This window comes from Stylophora pistillata, chromosome 2 (assembly GCF_964205215.1).
Source record: "Stylophora pistillata chromosome 2, jaStyPist1.2, whole genome shotgun sequence".
Classification (NCBI taxonomy): Eukaryota; Metazoa; Cnidaria; class Anthozoa; order Scleractinia; family Pocilloporidae; genus Stylophora; species Stylophora pistillata.
In genome coordinates this window covers 34,186,486-34,207,837 of record NC_142520.1, presented here as the reverse complement: position 1 = coordinate 34,207,837, position 21,352 = coordinate 34,186,486, and the positions used below count along the sequence as shown (strand labels likewise).

Sequence of the window (21,352 nt, the reverse complement as noted above, 5' to 3'; positions counted from 1 at the left end):
GCAGAACTAGCGGATGAGGAAGAGATGGACGACAAATTCAATGCCGACACTGAGAACAAACAGCAAGCTGTACTTACTACGCACCAAAAACAACAAACTGCTCCTTTGGAAGCCACCACATAAACAAAGTCAATGACCAACTTCAACTTGTTTTGTTATTTATCTCTGCATACAATATCTTGGCTTATAGACGAATATAATTATCTATGTTTCCTTTGAATTTGCTGTTTTGAAAAAATTATGTTTGGAAAAACACTCGGCTATAAGCCAAGAACCCTTCTTTAGCTCAAATTTTCAAGATTTTGGTAAAGTTTCACGAAAATTTCGCTTGGCTAATAGATGAATAAATACAGTAACTACTTCTTTCTTTTTTCTGTTGATTACTTAATTTACTAGGTTCCGTGTCTGTTTAATATCACCTCCAGCGGTTCCAAACTTTTATTCCAAATAATTATTTCTTTTTCAGAATATAATTTTTTTTTGTTAACTTGTTCAGATAGTAAAGGTAAGTATCTGTATCTCACTTTTAACTCTTCAGTTCCATCGTCTAAAATCTATTTGTAGAGGTTGTTGGTAATTTTAGTTGATTCTACGAGTCCTTTCATAATGCAAGGTTTCTTATGAATTTTGTTTCTTTGTTAGACAAATTCTTTTCAGGTATACTATTATTGTATAGGCACATAATTATTACATGTTTCTTAAAAAGGAACATACATCATCAATGTCACTGATGCTCTTAAAATGTTCCCAAACAATGTTTTGAGTTTCTCTGCATAATTTGTTAATTAATATTGCCTTAGTTTGTTACTGCTCTCCTCTTGAAAGTAATCCATTTTGGTTCTGGCATGCTAATAGTTGGTAATTAATATTTGAAAGACTGGCAGGTGATCTGAAAGATCATTGATCAAAATTCTCCTTAGGCAATCTAAGTGGATGTTATTAATGAATATACTATTAATCAATGCTGCTGAATTTGCTATAATTCTTGTTGATCTGTTTTTAACTGGATAAAAATGAAAGCTATATATTAATTTTAGTGAAGAAATCTGTTTTTATAGTCACTGGTCTCAGCCTTTATAAGATCAATATTCAAATCTCCCAGTAGTATACACATCTTGCTCTCTTTGTCAACCTTGTGAAGAATAGTTTTCAAATCTGCTCCAAATTTATTAAAATTGCTCTTTGGCGGTTTGTAAATTGTTCCTTCAATGGTTTCCTCACTTAACTTAAGGCAAGTCTCAAGAAAAAACCTTTTTAAGACACCATCTCTTTGTAAATTCAAGTCATTTCTAACATGAAAGCTTAATACAGAGGATATAAACATCCCCACCAGTCTTCTAAATGTTCCTCTTGACGTTAACAAATGATGGCTTGATTAGTGATTCATTATCATTATTAAGCCAAGTTTCACTTAGTCCAGTCACAGAAAAATTATGCACTAACTCCCCAAGATATTGCTATAGATCATCCAATTTATTGATATCTATCTAATAGATCGCAGCTCTGAGAAGTTAAATTGTCACATTTTTACTCCGGAAATCGAGACTGGTAAAGCCGCTATAGGTCTCGAGCGTACTTTGCTTTAGTGCAGTTGGTTCGATACAGAAAGCTGTTATCATTCTAAGAGTTATTTCACAGTTCTCAATTTACTTCGATGAGTCAAGATCGCATTCTGCACAGACGTTGAAGCTAGATTCGAAAGCGAGGATGAGGAACGAAACTTGTCTTTTGTCTTACGGGATCTGTATAAGCATTATATTAAAGGAAGTCTTTTAAATTCAGGATTGGCTTTTAGGTATATGCGAGTTGAATAACTTATTCAATTAATTATAGTAATTTAGGGGTATGGTTTTGGTATGGTTTTATGTGCAAAATGAGTACTTTAATTTAAACCTTCAAACTATATTTCTAAAAACATATTATTGTTAAACTTAAATGTCTTTCGATAAAGTTGTACCTAATAATTTTTATATTGCTCACGTTACTTTATTTTGGCCAGGCAAGCCACGAAGGAGCAACAAAACTTTTTCAACATAAAAAAGATCAGTTTTGAGTGTTTACTTGATCATCGGTCCAAATGCTAATCATCACACGCGCAGTTTGGTTACAGCCTACTGTGCAAGGCAGTACGTGAATATAAATTGAGAATAAGGGATAGCTTGATGGACTACTGTGAATCTCCTATCAGTTCTAACCTGGTCGTTTTAAACGAACGTGAGCTGCAACCTCGTTGGCAGTATCAGCTACCATGCAGTTTGAATAGTTTAGTTGTTAAGTAACGTCTGACAAGTTATACTACAATCCAAGCAATTAAAGGAGGGTGAGTTTACAGTTGCAGTTCACTTTGTTTGATATTTCAGCTTGTCCTCTACCAAGAGACTCTTTGACAATACGTGTCTTCCATGATAGGCCTTATGCAAGTTTACGTCGGAATACAACGTCTTACCCCTAAGTGTCACCTTCAAGGTGTGGATTGATGAATTTTAATTAGAAAGTTTTCCCAACACACCGAGACGAAGAGAAAACTCTTCTCCCCCCCCCCCCAAAAAAAAACAACAACAACAACAACAAGAAAGCGGTAAAGATTTCTGACGGACTGGTTCCTGCCTTTAGTCGCAGTAACAGACTTGATGCAACTTCATTCAACGAATTGGGTAACGAGACTGGCTCTTTGTTTAAGAGGAATCACATTTAAACTTAAGTCTCCGTGCTGAGAGTTGGGGGGAGGGGGGAGAGGGAAAGCGAAGAGGTCAGGAACTGAGGAGCGATGATCACACAGCTTGCTAAACGGTCACTTCAAGGGCTTGTCAGCGGGCTCCGCAATCGACGCGGGCCGCTCAAATCCTTCACGAGCGAAATGTGGTCTTGGATGATATGTAATTCCTACTGTTGTTTTTGGAGCAACGGTTTGAAACTTTTATAAGAGTAAGATTTCATATTTTGGGTAATTTAATTTTGTTTTGAGACCCGTTGGAGGATGCGAGGATCTTTAAAATAAGAGCAATCCGGGCTCAGGTGGGAAATGTCTTCTTCGGGAAGTGTACAATGCGGCTCAAAGTTCTAAGCTTCGTTAAAAATCGTATAAGCACCCCCACGAGTTTCGCTTGCCGTCACTTGAAATGAATGGTTCAAGGAAAGTACTTTTAACTTGTTAATCGTTCATCTACCTCGGATAGTTATTCAAGTGTAGAAAAGATTCAGTTGCCACCATTCTCTCTGTCTTATTTTAAGGACAGTTTCTGCCACATTGTTGACAAATGTACTAAGTGGCTCAAAGTTGTCTTTAAGAACTTCGCCTGATTTCCAAACAAATAGAAAAACATCCCATTCCTCTTGTCACATGTTTGGTTTCAAAATAATAACAAGATTATACTCTGCCTCATAAGTGAATTATCGAAAAAACCAAGCAACGCTTACCTGAAAGTGGGGTTAAACCGATGGCTAAGGCGCTCCAAAACAACTGAAAATAGTACCCACAGTACATTTTGAGAAGATCTAGTAAAGTAAATGTGTCTACATGGAAATTTTGGAGCAACGCGACCAGCAAAATTTAAGCTTTTACCAACCGTTAGTCTAAATTTTCGCCATCTCTCTTATACTATTTACTAGTTTATTTCTTATTAATTAATTATAAACACACAAAGAGGACTACTTACAAAACTTACATAAACTACAGTAAAGATACTTACAAGGAATTCTGTGCGTAAATTGCGGTACAATACTTACGTTATGGTACTTACGGTACTCTCAGGCGACAATTAAAATTTATGCTTCTTACATTGTTCTCCTTACACTCCTAACACTGTATACTGCAATCAAAAGAACAGAAAAGGGAAAACTTATTCACAAAATATTAATAGTTAGGAAAGACAAAAAGGAAGCCAAAACAGCGTTTAGCAAACTTGATTTTAAGAGGCTTAAGATCAGGATAAAGAGAGTACGATACAGACTGCGAGCGGGTTCACATTTGGAGCCTGCCTGCAAACTGTATGGCAATTATAATGCACGATGTATTTTGAGCCACTCCTGTTGAAATTTATTCTTACTAGTTTAGCTCACTGTAGACTCAGTAGTGGAGCAACGGACACAGCGTCCGCAGGTCTGAGGTTCGATTCCTTCATGGAGATTAAGAGTTGTTTATTCGTACTTCTCATGTTTGTTTTAAAAAAAGAAAAGTCAAACAACAAACATATGAAATACATATATATGAACTGCGGTTATGAAACGTATATGTGCACGATCCTTCGCAGTAAAGCACTATTTAAGCAATAGTGAAAATCAGACCTGAAAAAAATTCAGGCCTGTACGGTATTCGAACCACTGACCTCTGCGATACTAGTGCAGCGCTCTACCAATTGAGCTAACAAGCCAACTGGGAGCAGGCCATCAAATTAATTCGACATAAACCCGTAGATGATAAATCAAACAACAAACATATGAAATACATATATATGAACTGCGGTTATGAAACGTATATGTGCACGATCCTTCGCAGTCAAGCACTATTTAAGCAATAGTTCATATATATGTATGTATAATTCATATATATGTATTTCATATGTTTGTTGTTTGATTTATCATCTACGGGTTTATGTCGAATTAATTTGATGGCCTTCTTCCAGTTGGCTTGTTAGCTCAATTGGTAGAGCGCTGCACTAGTATCGCAGAGGTCAGTGGTTCGAATCCCGTACAGGCCTGAATTTTTTTCAGGTCTGATTTTCACTATTGCTTAAATAGTGCTTTACTGCGAAGGATCGTGCACATATAAAAAAAAGAAAAGTTTTCAATTTGGGAGTCTGCGTTCACGAGGAGAACATGGGCCAGTAGAGGTGTCTGTTGTCAAAAATCGTATCTTGATCGGGCGATGCGTGGTGCGCTCTTTGAGTCATCGCTATTGCGATATTTTCGCTGTACTGTGAGTCTGAAGGGAGTTTTCAAAACGCATAACCTTTAAAAAATATCTTAAGCTAAAAATACTGAGCAGACTATCCTTCAATGGCAACGTGCTACAAAAAACATTCAAAGTAAGCGCAATGAAAACGAAGGGGTCTCCTTCTTAGAGGTATTGGTTAAAACAGACTTATCTAATGGCTTCTTTCTGGAAAAAATAAAACTGCACTGATTGTCTCGTTCCCAAAATGTGATCCGTCTAATTAGCTAAGTGGCTTTACCGCAAGGCTGATGTCAAATTACAATGATGAATTGTTAAGTCGGCCTAGACCTTGATTTTCTGGCGGAATCGGAGAAAACATTTGTTTCTGACAAATTTCAGAATGCCATGTTAGTTTGCATTAATTTTCAAAATCGATCAACACAATTTTGGGAGACAAATGTTTTTAGAGGCGTTACAAAATTAGACTGAAATTTAGGCAACCTAAGGTATGATGACGTGTGCAAGAATGGAGCGGACGTGTATTTACAGGGTATCTCAACGACAAAAGAAAAATATTTAAAACAATCTGAACTATAGAATCAATAATTTATCGATAATAGAGTAGTTGACGGCCCAACGCGCGCAGTCCCCTAGAAACCATGATAACTGACCGTTTTGGAGCCAAATTAGCTTTAACGCGGAGTCTATTCTAGTGTAATTAAAGATCCACGTCCAACAGGCGGATGACTTTAAAAAGAATAAAAATACACTGCCTAAAGCTTTTAGAAACAAAGTAAATATATCTTATTAGACGTTTTGTTGTGTAGTATCGCTGATTATTATCCAACTACACCTAGACGAGTACAAATAACGCCATAGACGAGTACAAATATCACGCGGTATTTGTACTCGTCTATTGTAGTACCGGTTAAACTGGTTTTCTCGCATCGCGTAAGCGAAGAATTGGATTGTAGTTACGAAAAAAAAAAAAAACCAAATGGCGGACAATTTGAATCATATTTCCGACGACGAAGAGTCAGAATGGCTGGCAAATATAGATCCAAGTTCATAAGATGAATCGAACGAAGAAAAACAGCTCAACGACCAGAAAATTTCTTCATTTTAATGAAGAAAATAGAAACAGCAGCACAACAACGCGCCAATTCCGTTCCGCTTCGCATCCTTCTGTCACGCACTCCTCGTAAATAAACATCCGCGAAATTCGCCCGTACTGAAAGAACAGTTTGGCGTATTGGATAATAAATAACTTATTAGACGTTTTTTGTGTAGTATTGCTGAGCATTTTAACTCGTTATTTGTATTTTGACTTGCCCTGCGGGCTCGTCAAAATACGGCACAACTCGTAAAACTACTCAGCGATACTACACAACAAAACGTCTAATAAGATATATGTATTTTTACGAGTTGTGCCGTATTTTGACGAGCCCGTAGGGCGAGTCAAAATACAAATAACGAGTAAAAATACTCAGCGATACTACGCAACAAACATTTAATAAGTTATTTATTATCCAACACGCCAAACTGTTATTTCAGTGCGGGCGAATTTCGAGGATGTTTATTTACGGGGAGGGCGTGACAGAAGTATGCGAAGCGGAACGGAATTGGCGCGTTGTTGTGCTGCTGTTTCTATTTTCTTCATTAAATGAAAAAATTTTTTAGTCGTCAAGCTGTTTTTCTTCGTTCGATTCATCTTATGAACTTGGATCTATATTTGCCAGCCGTTCTGACTCTTCGTCGTCGGAAATATGATTCAAATTGTCCGCCATTTGTTTTTTTTTTTTTCGTAACTACAATCCAATTCTTCGCTTGCGCGATGCGAGAAAACGAGTTTAACCGGTACTACAATAGACGAGTATAAATACCGCGTGATATTTGTACTCGTCTATGGCGTTATTTGTACTCGTCTAGGTGTAGTTGGATAATAATTATATCTTATTAACCAAGCGCGAGGGCCGTACTGGGAGAATATCGGCCCGAGGTCTTGACAGTACGGACCGAGCGCAGCGAGGTCCGTACAAAAAAGACTGAGGGCCGATATTCTTCCAGTACGGTCCCGAGCAAGCTTGGTTAATAAGAGATTTATTATACGACTGAAGTTCAAAGCGACACAAGTGCGGTATTATTCGGGACCATTCGGGACTGTGCCCGGTCCAATACTTAGAGAATATTGGACCGGCAATAGAGCATTTTGATTGGTTGATTTTAGTTATTGGCCCTCTGGCTGCCCGAGTCGTGTAATAATTATCAGTATTGAAAGCATTTGCCAAATAAAAATATAAAACGATCAATAATGTAGTAAACTGATAGTCAATTATTACTTTGTTTGGGGAAATCTTAGATTAATGTCTGTATCGTTTACTTCAGTAACACTATACCTCGCTTTAATATTTATACTCTTTCACAAATTAAATCTTCAGGGTAAATTTGAAAATCTCACTTAATTATTTCTTTATCTATACCTGTAGCTAAAACGAGGAAGATAAATGCTAATGAAGGTTTTACGAATTGAAGATATACCAGGCCGAGTGTTTACTTTTCGAAGTGAACGGAACGCGTGTCTCAAATGCAAAACTAGAATTCGACTCATATTTGAAACAGTCTAAACACAACTTAACAAATGGTTCAGGCTTTAGGTGCACTATTTAAACAATAGAGTGTTTCTGTCGAGGAACTATTGGCTGATAGTTGCCCCTTGGAAATTTGATGTTCTTAAAACAAATATTTGCCCGAGAAGCGCTCCTCGATAGTTTCTCGACAGAAAGACTCTATTGTTTAAATAGTATCTCTCCACGGATGAACGCTATCGCGTCACTTGATCAATTTAAACCAATAAGAATCGGAGAAATTTTAGGGGTGAACTATAACGAGTTATGGAGCACGTGGGAAGTTTGTAGCGCACGAAAGAAGCGTAAGAGTTGCCCGAGGCAATAGCCGAGGGCAACTCTAGCTTCTTGAGTGCTCTTCAAACTTCCCACGTGCTCCATAACTCGATAGTGCCGGCTAAAAGCACAAATCAATTGTTTTATAATATAGCCGGTGGAATTGGCCGACGCGAAAAACGGACAACAATACCAGAAGTGATTGTACTTTTGCAGACAATTTTTCCGTGAGTTTTACTATTTCCGAGAACAACTGTAAATATATATTTAACAATTTTAAAACGGAAATTAAAACCTTTGAAGGATGAAACAGACCAGTTTGTCATTTGTTTGGTTTTACCAGTCTCTTTCTGTCAAAATTTGTTGCATTTCACTCTCGGACAGTGAAGCGTATCGTGACAGCGCTGATGCCGAGTCTCCTTTTCCGTTGTTTTTCTCTTTTTCTGCCTCATTTAAGAACTCTAGCCCCAAGGGAAATGGTCGGAAAATTGTCCTTCGTTCGTCCCCGACTCTGAACGATATTATTTCATGAAAGACAAGAAAAGAGGTGAGGGACTTTGCATAGTGAGGTAAGCTAAATTAAAAAGAATATATATGACAAAATGACAAAATGGATCTCGTGTTATGGTGGAGGCGCAGTAGAACTAACCTTCCCTGAGACAGAAACGCCAAACCTGACGTTTGTCTCCTCCTGTATCGCCAAAACCTCTTCACCAAATCAAAACAGCCGTTATGCATTTTCAGCCGCAACTCTTTCAAGAAGTTGCACAAAACAACGATGGGATCCAACCTCCCCATTGTTGTTAGAAGGTCTCAAAATGAGGGGGTTCTCCGACGACGACTGACGGTTAATTTTTCAGTTTCCGATGTTGACGGCTGACGGTTAAATCATAGGGTCTTTGATGGCTGACGGTTAACTGTTTAGGGCTGAAGGTCATCAGGAAGGTATTTCTTGAATGACTTTAAGTTCAATGATTAGCTTTTTCATCATTTCATATAAATGATGAACTCTTTTGAGACCATTCAGCCTTCATTTGACGTAATGGAGTGAGGCGTACTTTCTAGACCTTTAATAATAATTTGTGTTTAGTTTCAAACAATACCCTAGTCTAGCTCTACATTTACACGCGCAAACTAAATTAGCAGAATGTTTCTACAGACCTGACTCTTTAAACGAGAAATATCAATACGGTTCCCTACAGCTGATCCATTTGGAGGTCACTAACGCCATATTCGAGAACGCCTTTATATGGAGGCTGTACGGCTTAGTCGAACAAATGCTTTCCTTTCGGTGACATACTTAGATTTTTGTCTAAGTTCTTGGTTAATTTTTTTAAAGAAAATTCAAAACAGCTCACAAGGGGTAGGACATTGGGGTTTGCGGTGTTGCGGTGTTGACCCTTTTTTTTGAAATGCGGTATTACCGTGAAGAACATCTCACATCACGGCGTTGCGTTGATGTCAAACATTACAGTGTAAGATGTTTGTAATTCTTAAACTGACGGTGTTCGGCAAAATAAAACATTTTCGGTGTTGCAACTTTTATTTCATTCTTTCATTTTATAAGCGATACACTTGAGTTAATCTTTAATAAAAATTAGGTAATTGACCCCTGACCGTGTTCGTTTATATTTAACTTGATCTCTGGACCTCTACCACACGCACCATCGGCCAACCAAAGGCCAATAGAGAGGGGCCATGGTAAAGATAAGTGAAACCCGACCAGGTAAATACTGAGACTATATTGCGGTGTCACTGTGTTGACAATATTTCTTGCGGTGATGCACTGTTTGTTCTATTTTGTTTGCGGTGTTGCGGTATTTCAAAGAGAGGAGGCGTAATTTGTGCGAGCGAGTGCTGAGTATTTTCTTAGTGAAAACTATGACCGTTATCTTTAATTTGAATGGGAGCGGAAGGCTGGGTAGGGAAAGAAATTAGTACCAAGGTGATAAGCGACAATAAAAACTAAGGATGGGGATGAGGGTCTTTTCGCCCCTTCCCGCCCCCTCCCCCTACCGTCGACTCTAACTCCAAATTAGACATGGCCGGTTGAATAAACGATCGCGCGCTTATTTACTTTAATTCGCCCAAACAAGACGCCTGTTCTGCTGGCTGAACGGTGCGTAAATTGAGTATTGCGAGTCTCCTTTTTCTACCCAGCACATGATAGGAACGGGTGAGTAACTATTTATATAGTACCCTTTTTTCGAATGGCTGTTGTGCTGCACCTTTGGTTGCAACCGACAAATATTGATTGTGGAGACTCTATAAATATCTTTGAATTATTCTTTGAAACGCCGTTGTAATCGTATTCGTATTTTACGAATGCAGGACGCCTTTTTGATTTATTTCATTTAATGGATTGTACGTATTTTTTTTTTGTCTAAGTTAATGAAACTACAGAGACGTATTGACTCGTGTCCATGAAGTAATTTATAATTTATCATATAACTGATTAGAATAAAAGTAGAAACCTTTGTAGAGGTTTGATGTGTGTAAAACTAAATATTTTATCCAAGCTGATAACTACTTCTTTATGGCACTCACGACTGCACGCATTGAGTGGAACAAAAACATGTTAATACTTATTATCATTCTCCCCCTAAAAGTTGCGTGGGATTCCTTTCATCATTACAGAATCCTTAATAACCTCTTTCACTTTCCCACGGCTGATGGCAAGTTTAACAAAGTAAGATATATATCTGTTCTACCCAAAGCAACACTCGAGACACTCCTGCTGCTACGAAGACTTGTGATATATACAAATAAATCCTAAACCGTTTCAAGACTGAAGAAAGCAGTGTTATTCATTCACAAGAACTAAACAGGGACAAGAAATTAATTATTGATAACTTTTTCCTTTCGACTATTGTGACTGCAACTACGGCAATAAGACAAGAAATGCTGATGACAGCGTCCCTAAGATGTATGAAATTTCTCGCACACACACACACACACACACACACACAGACAACACACACACACACACACAAAGAAACTCCACATAAAAGGTATTGCATCTTTAAAGGTAAGCCAGTTTTTTTTAACACTAATCAACGCTCTTAGAATGAAAAAGTACATTTCAATTAATTGGAAAACACTACTTCTTCCTTTTAGAAAAAAAATTAAATTTTCCGATCAAATAAGATGGGATAATGTCCTGCTCCTGAAAGTTAAAAGTCCCAGCGATTACTTTTGAGTGTCTTATACCTTGCCTAGATTTCACATTTTGTTATTTTCTGCAAATGTCTAACTTACAGAGAAAGGATCGATCTTTTCTAAATCGACAAATTCAAAACGTGACCTTCACATCACACTTTATCAAACAACTTTTTGATTTAGAATAAAAATTCTCTCTATCACATTTCAAACTTCTAGTTTGTAATGCAGCACATTAGAAATGACTGTAGCATAAATACTCCACACAGGTGACAGAAAACCTTCAAAAGTTTGAAATTTGGCAAGAGAATAACAGGGGTTTTAATCATGATGACCTTTGTTCTTATCGACTTTCTACAGCTTTTTACGATTCTCTGTGCAAAGCAATATCTTGGAACACTTTTCTTTCTTTAATGTTGCGCAAGAGATATTTTAGACCAGTTCTTAATCTAACTCAGAGTTATTGCCGAAAACAGAAAAAAGCAAGTCAACATCATTTTGTAAAACTTGCACAGCTACAGCATTAAAAAAAGTAACGAAAACTGAATAGTCCCTTTGATCTCAGCTTAACTTTACAAAGCCATGTGCTGCACATTATTCATTCTCTCACTGATAAGAAATCCTGTTCCTTAGTAATTTTTTTTCTGTCAATTGTGGCGGTGAAATATCATAAATATCGCTTTCCAAAATCGCACCGTTGTAAAACATGAACAAAATTTCTATCATTAAGAAAATTAAAAACTACGATGTTGCCATAGGGAAGATTCAAATGCAATAGTTAGAAGTATGCTTTCTAAAATATCAACTTTGATTGTCATCCAGAGAAGGCCTCTATTTGTTTTAACGCTATAATGGTCGAGTTCTATTTTAAATCTATTTTCCTTCAAAGGTTTTGACGTTTTTGTGGTGCCTTGAAACAGATCAAATGAAAGAAAAAATATGCCAAATGTCATGCGGGAACTTGATTTATTCCGAATATGTTGAGTGCAGGGGGTAGTCTTTAAGAATAACTTTAGCATTTAAAAAAAGAAATTGATAGCGTCATGCAAGTTTTTGACAGAAAGGAATCATGAGGTTCACTTTTTGAGGCAACTTTTCTTTCAATTGCTGATAATTGAGTAAAGTCAAAAAATACTTTTTAGAGAATAAATAGTACCAGAACAAAAAGTTCACATTGCATGATTTATCGTACTTCTTTTTGCTGCAGAGAAGTGATATCTCCAGGATTCAATTAACTTCGAGCCGCACAGGTGTTGTAAGTCGGGTTGCAGTCTGTGTCTGCATGGGGTCTTTCCTATAATAGAAACCTCACTGATGGAGGATCGAGCACCTTCCATTCTCTAAACTGATGAAAAAATGATTGTTCATAATGCATTAATATTTTTTAAATTTGGAACCATGATATAAAATATTAATTGTTCTCAAAGAGTTATCTGGGACTCAAGCTTTAAAGCACGTAGAAACGAAGTTATTTAAAACAGGATCGTACCGAATCATCAGGTAGGATTTGACGCAACGAGCGTATCTAACTTCTGAGGGGCTTTCCCTGAATATGTTAAACCATCATTCTGAAATGTTTGAGGGCAGTCATTTTTTAGCAGAGGTTCGATATCCTTTAGGCTTAACAGGATGAGTTTCTGAGAGGTGATAGTCAGGTCTCTTTGACGTTGGTGGGCGAGGTTGCATGTTTATCATTCGTAATTCCTTCTCAGAGCATGTGAAATTTATTTTATCGTTATTATGAAAAAAAGCTGTTTTCTTCCCAGAGCAAGTGAAATTTCTTTTATCATCATTATTGAAAAAAAATGTTCTTTTTTAACAAAATAACGGAATACAACAGCAAAATCTAACGTGCTTTTCTCTCTGCATTAATGCATTAAAAAAAATTCCGGCGTTTGTGTCCAAAAATATGGTTATCTTTTAACAACACGCTCTAAATTGTCTATCTCAGCTTGGCACATAACGTAGTTGCCGGGAAAATGAAAAATAGCGATAAAAGAATCTCTTCAAAGGTTTTGTCAGTCCTCCTGTCTGTATCCGCCAACTTGTCTGCATTTTTGTTTGTTTAGTTGTTTGGTTTGATTTCCATTTAATTCATCCATGGGCTGGGATATGACGTTCAATCCATCTCTTAAAGTAGTATGCACTTTAAGGTTACTTCCCACGGCTTCGCGAGTGTCCTTTGGAAAATAATTCGGACGCGCGCTAGTATGAAGAAAACCCTAACAAGCTATACATCAAAAGAAGCTTTTAAAATACACGAAGTTTACTATTAAAATATAACTTAGGCAATTTTTTTTAATGATTTTGGGAGTATTAGGAACCGGTTAGGCGTGAAACGACGGAAGGTCATTCTATTGAATTTATCGAGTATCGGATCTCGCTGTACGAGCAAAATGGCGGCACAGTCTTATTCACAAGGCATCAATCAACAAAAGTATGTCAGGCTTTTCCGATGTTCTGATTGGTTGTCTAGATATCCGCATCTAAAACTAGAGTAGTCTAAAAAATGCTAAACGTGTTGCGTAAATGGACCCAATGTGAAAATTATTTCAAAGATCAAAATTTCTTGACAGACTTTCGTTTGTCATTATCCCTGGAATGTTTTGGCAAAATTTCACGAAATTCGGTCAAATCTACATACCCAATAAATTCGCTCAAAGTGGATTTATATCTCTCAAAATCAAATGCGAGATTTTAGCTCCTAAAGGTTTGTAAACAACTAGCGCCACACCTGGAGATTATCTCACCTGCTGAAACCGCGAACCAATGAGGAGACGGGACCTCCTGGCGTCAATGACGATACATCAAGATTTTCCCGGGAAAAGTATCGCATAGCAGTCAGGTCTTTTTATCTCGCTCTGTTGAACGTTGAATAATGGGCAAAATTGGCAAAGAAAAAACCTGTGGCAAAAAGGGTAAAGCTAGTGAAACTGCTGAAAAGCAAAACAGCGAATCGACAGACAGCTTAAGAAATACCCTTATCGCTTAAATGTGTTCACTCAGGTAGGTTTATTGATGCGATTCGAGACAAAATGGTGTAATTTCTCTCCTCTTTGGGCCTGTTTTTTTTTTTTCTTTGCCCAGGGACTCCTCTCTAATTTTGACTTCTGTTTTTTTTTATCCATGAGAAAAGAATTTTCACTGGCAGAGAACTTTCGCGTGTGAATTTTGTCAAGTGCGCGATATAAACAAAATATGCGAATAACATGAAATTGCCGCGAATATTCACTTAGGGGGTTCGCCCATTAACGCGATTATGACACCCTCCTGATTTATTAACTTTTATTTGAAAATAAATTTTCCCAAATAAGTCGGGCGCTATTTGAGATTTCAAAATTTTTCTTTTTGTAAACGTTAAGTAAAATGTGTAACTTCAATCTAGTCCAATAAAAGAAGAAACGAAATTTTCGGCCTATGAAGGTGGGAAGTAACCTTAAAAAATCTCACTTTGATGTTCCTAATGTTTTTAAGCATCACAGAGCAGTTTGCGGCCTTTCCTTATATCTAGGCAGTTTGGAAAGCCGCAAAACTGAAAAAAAATATCTTTCAAATGGGCACTCTTAATCCCTACAGTCTCAAAGAACGCCCTACAGTCAACAAATATATTCTCGGTGTTCTCGTTACCATGTCACCAAAAAATGCGTAACTCCATTTTCTGCCTAGAAACACACCCACACAATACACAATTCTTCCATTCGCTCCAACGAAGGGCTAACGCTCGACACTTCAACATTTAAACTCTGTACGGTGGCCAATTTACGTTATTTACATTAACCGCCTCCCGGTTAGCTCAATGGATAGAGCGCTGGACTGTTGTGCGGGAGGTCGAGGGTTCAAGCCATGACCGGACCAACACTCAAGGTCTTAAAATAACTAAGAATATGCTACCTTTCTATAACATCAAGTAATGGTTAGATATTCTAGTCTTCTCGGATAGGGACGAATAAATGGAGGTCCCGTCTCCTACAGGATTAGGGGTAGGAGACGTTAATTTCCCACGCACGAGATTACTGTGTGATGGATGTCCTCCCCTGGGGTGGGATGGGTGGGATTTATTGGGTGGACTACTCACATGGTTCGCATATGTTCCGTTCTAGTCCTACCCTACTGCGGTAATGCAGTGAAAATGGTTAGAAAAAATAAATAGATAAAAAAAAACAGATTTTCTTGAAAACTTGAAAATGAACGAGTTTTGAAATACGCAAGTAAGAATAGGAAACAAAGATTTTTTGTTCCCATTTATTTGAGTTGCAAGAGCAATATTATATTCCTACCTTCGGGAAAAACATAAAAACTCTGCATGGATTTCAGCCAAAAATGTTCAAGGGAACTTTGCAGATGGAAGTAAGAGATTTTCAAACTTTGGTATCATGTTACAATACTGAGTGCGATATCGTTTCCGATTAAGTTTCAGGGATCATTTCGTTTACAACGGTTTAAACATCGATCTTGAAAATTGAAAGAAAGCTGTTATACTCACTCAGGTAAGTAATATACATTCTACTCTTATTGGCATTAAGCCAGTGTAAGGCCTAACCACAGCTCTAACGTTTTTTGGTAAATTTTTACAACGTTGCCAGGAGAAGCGAAAAGTACCTTTGAGAAACCTATTGTCTTGAAAAGCTTTCCATCCTATTTTGGAAATCTCTTCAGTTTTTTACAATTTCGCTCATGGCGATTTTTACATCGGTTTCAAAGTTTCAATTTTTTCTCTGAATTCTCAAAGTCTGACCTTTATTCTTCTCGCTGAAGTCTCGCTGTTGTCAAATGATAGCTAATTCATAAACCGTTTGAGCGAATAAATTCTGCTAATGGTCGCAGTCGTTTGTAAATATAATGATGTAAAATCTGATATATTGCAAACACAACCCGGCAAAAAGGAAGAGGCTGTAGCGCGCCGCTGAAGACAACTATTACTTTACAGTAATATGAATAAGGTATTGGTCATATAAAGAGTTGTATCGCCAAACAGTTTTTCTTTTTGGATTTACAAGCAGGGTTGCAGCTTCTCACAAGCGTCGGATTTTACTCTGCGCCACCTTTGATGCTGCGTGGATGGAACGAACTTAAGTTACTCTATGACCTTGTACTGCTTGTATTGATTATAATGGTATAACTCAGCCATGCGAAAGAAAATACTTTAAAAAACTTTTCTAGCCCTCTACTCTATAAGAGTGACCAGTATAATCAGATTGGGAGAATGAATCGCTGTTTAGAATAACATATATCTTGGTCAATTTACTGCAGCTGGAAATACGTGGGAAACTGAGTCGTGTTCATTTTGCAATTGCAAATTCTATTTGAGGCGGGTATCGTGTTCATCAGTTATTTAACACAAAAGGTCTTAAAAAAAGCACATTCTGTGCGGCTTGGAAATGCTATAGGTAAGACTATTTAAACAAAGTTTACCCGTTGTTGAACAGAAATGCGTTCTAAACAATCCTCAGTTTGGCTGAATTGTTTACCTAAACATTTACTTTTCTGAACAGCGTTATGCGGGCCTAAAGCTAACAGTGGAAGGACATTTATCTAGTTAAATAAACCCTCTTATAGAGAAAGCCTGAGGCTCACCAATAGTGTAAAACCGTTGTTTGGGTTAGCCTCGAGTTAATAACCACTATGCCTTGTAAGTTTCATTTGAAAAGAAACCAATACAAAACTTATCGCTACGCTTTGTTAATTAAAAAAAAAAAGTCCCACCAGCGATTGACCCGAAGATCAAGAAAATAAAATTCAAAGATGCACAACAAAGCTCTCAAGAAAATTAAATGCAAAGAGGCGAATAAGTCTCCTGTCAAGATGAAAAAACGGCTTCACATTTTAAGAATAAAAAAAATTATCTCACTCTCAGATTTTGAAATAAAAATGAATAAAGAGAGTCAATTGCGCAAAGGCTAGATGTTAAAAATTACCAAACCATAATAGACTACAAGCAGTCTCTTCTTTTCGGCGAAGTCCGTTATGCGAGTCAAAAGAGAAAAATTCAATATACAAAAATCCTCTTCTCGTATCTTACAAAAGGGACGGTCGCCCAAAGACATACTCGTTAGGGCCAAACTTTGAATAGGCTACTCTAAACACGCGCTGGGGAGTCGTGTAGGCCTGTTAACCCCATTTTACATAAAATGTTACATCTAGGGGTCTGTGCAGATGTTGATATCGATCGTCGATCGTCGATCGTGAAGGTTGGAACCTTACCTGACATCCAGGGGTTTTATATTTGTACCTCTATATTGTCGCTATGTAACGATGACGATTTACATAAGGGGGTTTGAATAAAATGTCATGGTAGTTTTATGTAAGGGTCTGTTCCCAGCTATTGATAATGATCCAACTCATCTACCAGTATAACGTAGTTTTAAGATGTTGAATTGTCACATTTTTACTATGATGAAAATTGAAATCGGTAAAGCCAGTGTTGGCCTCGAGCGTACTTTGCTTTAGTGCGGCTGGTTCGATACAGAAAGCTTTTATTTTTAAGTTTTATCCTTAGTTCGAACTTCACAATTTACTTGGATAGTTCAAGTTCTCATTCCGCACAGAAGTTTCAGCCAGATTCGAAAGCGGGGATGAGGAGCGAAACTTTGTATTGTGTTAGAGAATAAGATAACGGGACTGTTGAACTAACTTAAAGTTGTGAACATTCAATTAGATTTGGTTTTTTGTTTGTGAACTTGCCATAGTATCCCTAGAATATTACTGTACACCTTTTTATTAAGCAGGTGTTGCATACATTGACCGTTGACATCAAGTAGTTTAAAGATTGCTCAGGTTTATTTTGGAATGACAATGTTTAAGTATTATATCAAAGAAAGGGCTTTGAATTCGGAATTGGGTTTTTGGGTATATCCGCGTGGAATAACTTATTTCAATTAATTGCGGCAGTTAAGAGATTAGTTCTGGTATGGTTTTAAGTGCAAACGGAAATGACTGAGTTCGCATAATATGCTAAAACTGATTTGACTTTCAAGAAAGATTTACCCTTTTCCAGAGGCGCAATATAAAATGTTCTTTAACCTGAGAAGCTAAGTAATAATTTTCAGTCCTGATTCTTTTTGACCTAATACTAGTCTTATGCTAAATCTTCCTGGAATCTCTAGAATTACTGATTTAGCTCCATGATCTGATGTCTTTTTGCTACTTTCACTGAAGCCATGCCAAACCAAAGTTGTTCAACTAATAATACTTTTATTGACGCAATTGTTTCACAATTTGTAAGATGTTACTGCGGTAGTGCGAATTGAATACTAGCTAGTTTCCAGTTAATTTATGAAAAGCAGGCGTTATCATCGTTAGACCCTTCTCCAAAAACGAACTGTTTACTCATGTTAGAAATTGTTATTACTTGTTGTTAAAATTTAACGTATTTCGATAAAGTTGTACTTATAGTTATTTACCTCGTTCACTTTAGTTTATTTTGGCCAGGCAACCCAAGAAGGACAACGAAACTTTTAACATGAAAAAGAATTTTAGTGTCTACTTGGTCGTCGGTCCTTATGCTAATCATCTCTTTACAACCCAACTGCGCAAGGCACTGCACAAGGCACTGCGCAAGGCACTGCGCAAGGCACTGCACAAGGCACTGCGCAAGGCACTGCGCAAGGCACTGCGCAAGGCACTGCGCAAGGCACTGCGCAAGGCACTGCGCAAGGCACTGCGCAAGGCACTGCGCAAGGCATTGCGTAAGCATAAATTGAGAATGGGTGAAAGTTTGATCATAGTTAATCGAGGGGACCCTCTATTAACTATGGTTTGATGAATGACTGTCAATCTCCTGTCAGTTCTAACCTGGTCATTCTAGAAGAAAGTGAGCAATAACTTCGTTGGCAGTTACCATTTTTCATGCAGTTTGAACAGTTTAGTTGTCAAGTAAGGTCTAACAAGTTATACTACAATCCAAGCAATTAAACGACTGTGAGTTTACAGTTGCAGTTCACTTTGTTTGGTATTTCAGCTTGTCTCTTACCAAGAGACTATTTTACAACATGTATTTTCCATGATAGGCCTTATGTGAGTTTACGTCGGATTTTACGGTTTACCCCCCAAGCGTCACCTTCAAGATGTGCACTGATAATTTTGATCAGAAACTATTCCTAACACACCGAATCGAAAAGAAAACTCGAGCAAAACAAACAAACAAACAAACAAACAAACAAGAATTATAATATAAAAAAAAAACAAGAAGACAGCAAAGATTTGTGACGGATCTTATGATAAGCTTGTTCCTACCTTTAGTAGCGGTAATTGACTTGATGCAACTTCATTCACCAAGTTGGGCAAAGAGACTGACTCTATGTTTAAGGGGAATTTTATTTAAACTCAAGTCTCTATAAAAACAGTTCTCAAATGTTGAGATGCCACCAATTTTAGTAGGTAAATCAGGCTATCAGGCTCCCTCCCCCCTCTTGAGCTACCTGGGGAGAGCTAACGTTTCACTGACGTCTTTACAAAATTCAGCCGACCTTTTACATGAGTTTGTGAACTTGGCTCGGGTAGGCCAGGCAATTCAGGGGTGGGAAGTGGGCTTTCTTATCTCGGCAGGTAGGGTAACCCTAGCAGGTGTGCGGCTTTTCTTATGTAAACAACTTTGTTCCACCCACAGGAGAAGGGACAACTCGAACAGAAAATGCGTGCGAACGCTACAACCAGAACCTGTGCGTTTTACAGCTATTCATTTCCTGTCGTCCGTTACTCTGTGGAATATGTAATCTGGCCTGGCCAAACGAGGGTCAGGAGATGTCAAATTTCATATAAACGATCCGTTGTCTCGGGTACTAAAAACCATATGAATGAGGCCTCAGTGGAGCCACTGTAGGCCTTCGGCTCGGACCTGGTTCGACACGGAAAACTGTAGTTTCGAGGAGAGCAATCCTAAATCGAGAAGATAAAATATTGGGCTAAATTTTCAGTTAGAAACTATATCAGTATTTACTAAAGTTTCCCTATCCGTGCAGACGTTGCAGCTAGGTTCTAAAGCAAGAATGAGGAGCCAAACTTTGCAACAGCAATATGTATTTCCTATAATTATGTTCAGTGTTGATAACAGTTGATATCTGATAAAAGAAGTGGCTACGCCTAATGGTTGTTATAATCTGTGGCAGTTTAGGATTGTAAATTAATGATAGCATTATTTTCTAATCTTAAATGTCTATACGTTATTAAATTTGGGTCCTAGGAGACGATGGCTATTTGTTGTGTTTTAACAGAGTTGAAAAAAGATTTTATTTTATATGAAGGAATAAAGAAAAACAATTGAATCAGTCCCCCTCGTACAGAACTGTGGGTTGAACATGTCATTTCGCAAATCTAAAGAGTAAAATGAGGACGAGATCGTACTGAAACCTCATTACTGCACAAATACTTCAATGCTCTATCTTTCTTAAGCTGTTTATGCGTGCCATGCTTTCGTACTCGTTAATATGTTCAAAAAATTTTTTTCATTTAATTATGGCCACACAAAGAACACTACCCTCAATACTTGCCTTAACTAGATGAGGAATAATTGCATGTAATTCTCTACGTACATTGCGTTACAACACTTACATTATGATACTTACAGTACTCTTACGATACAACCAATGCCGGTATTTAGGCTACTTACATTGTTCTACTTTCACTACTTACAATGTGTACTGCAAACAAACACATTTAGTTAGAGGCATTTTATTTACAAAAATAAGAGAGAGAACTTATTTTGAAAATATTGACAGCTACGAAAGACAAAAAGGAATCCAAAAGTACAGCGTTTAGCAAACTTGACTTTCAGAGGTTAAAGATCAGGATAAGGAGAGTACGATACAGACTGCTCGCAGGCTCACATTTGGAGCCTACCTGCAAACTATATAGCAATTATAATGCAGAATGTATTTTGAGCCACTTCTGTTGAAATTTAACCCCAAAAGTTTAGCTCACCGTAGATTCAGTAATGGAGCAACGGACGCGGAATGCGAAGGTCTGAGGTTCGATTCCTCGCGGAGACTAACATGATTGTCTATTCGTACTTCTCATGTTAGTTAAAAAAAAGTGTTCAATTTTGGAGTCTGCGTTCATGAAACTTGAAGAACATGGCCAGTAGAGGTGTCTGTTATCAGAAATCGTGTCTTGATCGGGGTAATTTATCCTCCTGTTCCACCTGGCAGACTTTAAGAGTCTCCCTTGGTTTTTAGGTTCCAGCGGTGTTTGCAATGAAACGTAAACGAATATAAAAGATAAAGTCGAATAAATCGCAAGAAAATAAGTTGCAAAGCACCGTGTAACACGTTTATCGCGATGATACATTCCTCGTCATACGATAAACCCCATAGCGATTTTTCGCCAGAATGATACACTGTGATGATGCGTGGTGCGCTCTTTAAGAAATCGCTATTGCGATATTTTTGCTGTAATGTCAGTCTGAAGGGAGTTATCAAAACGCATA

At 37.6% G+C, this 21,352-nt stretch overlaps 1 protein-coding gene across 7 annotated transcripts in view; it reads left to right on the top strand.

Annotated features, from left to right (window-relative positions):
* LOC111345147 (uncharacterized) overlaps positions 1-21,352 on the top strand; it is a 251,351-nt gene that overhangs the window by 219,105 nt on the left and 10,894 nt on the right. The window contains exons 1-3 of one of the 7 annotated variants that reach the window (XM_088747246.1): positions 10,481-10,801; positions 14,725-14,796; positions 15,344-15,419. The exons of 3 other annotated variants lie outside the window; for them this stretch is intronic. The gene's annotated coding sequence lies outside the window, so the exon portion shown is untranslated. Of the gene's footprint in view, positions 1-10,480; positions 10,802-14,598; positions 14,797-15,343; positions 15,420-16,233; positions 16,320-21,352 lie in introns of those variants that run through there. 3 more of the 7 variants (XM_088747243.1, XM_088747242.1, XM_088747244.1) reach the window with 3 other exon arrangements.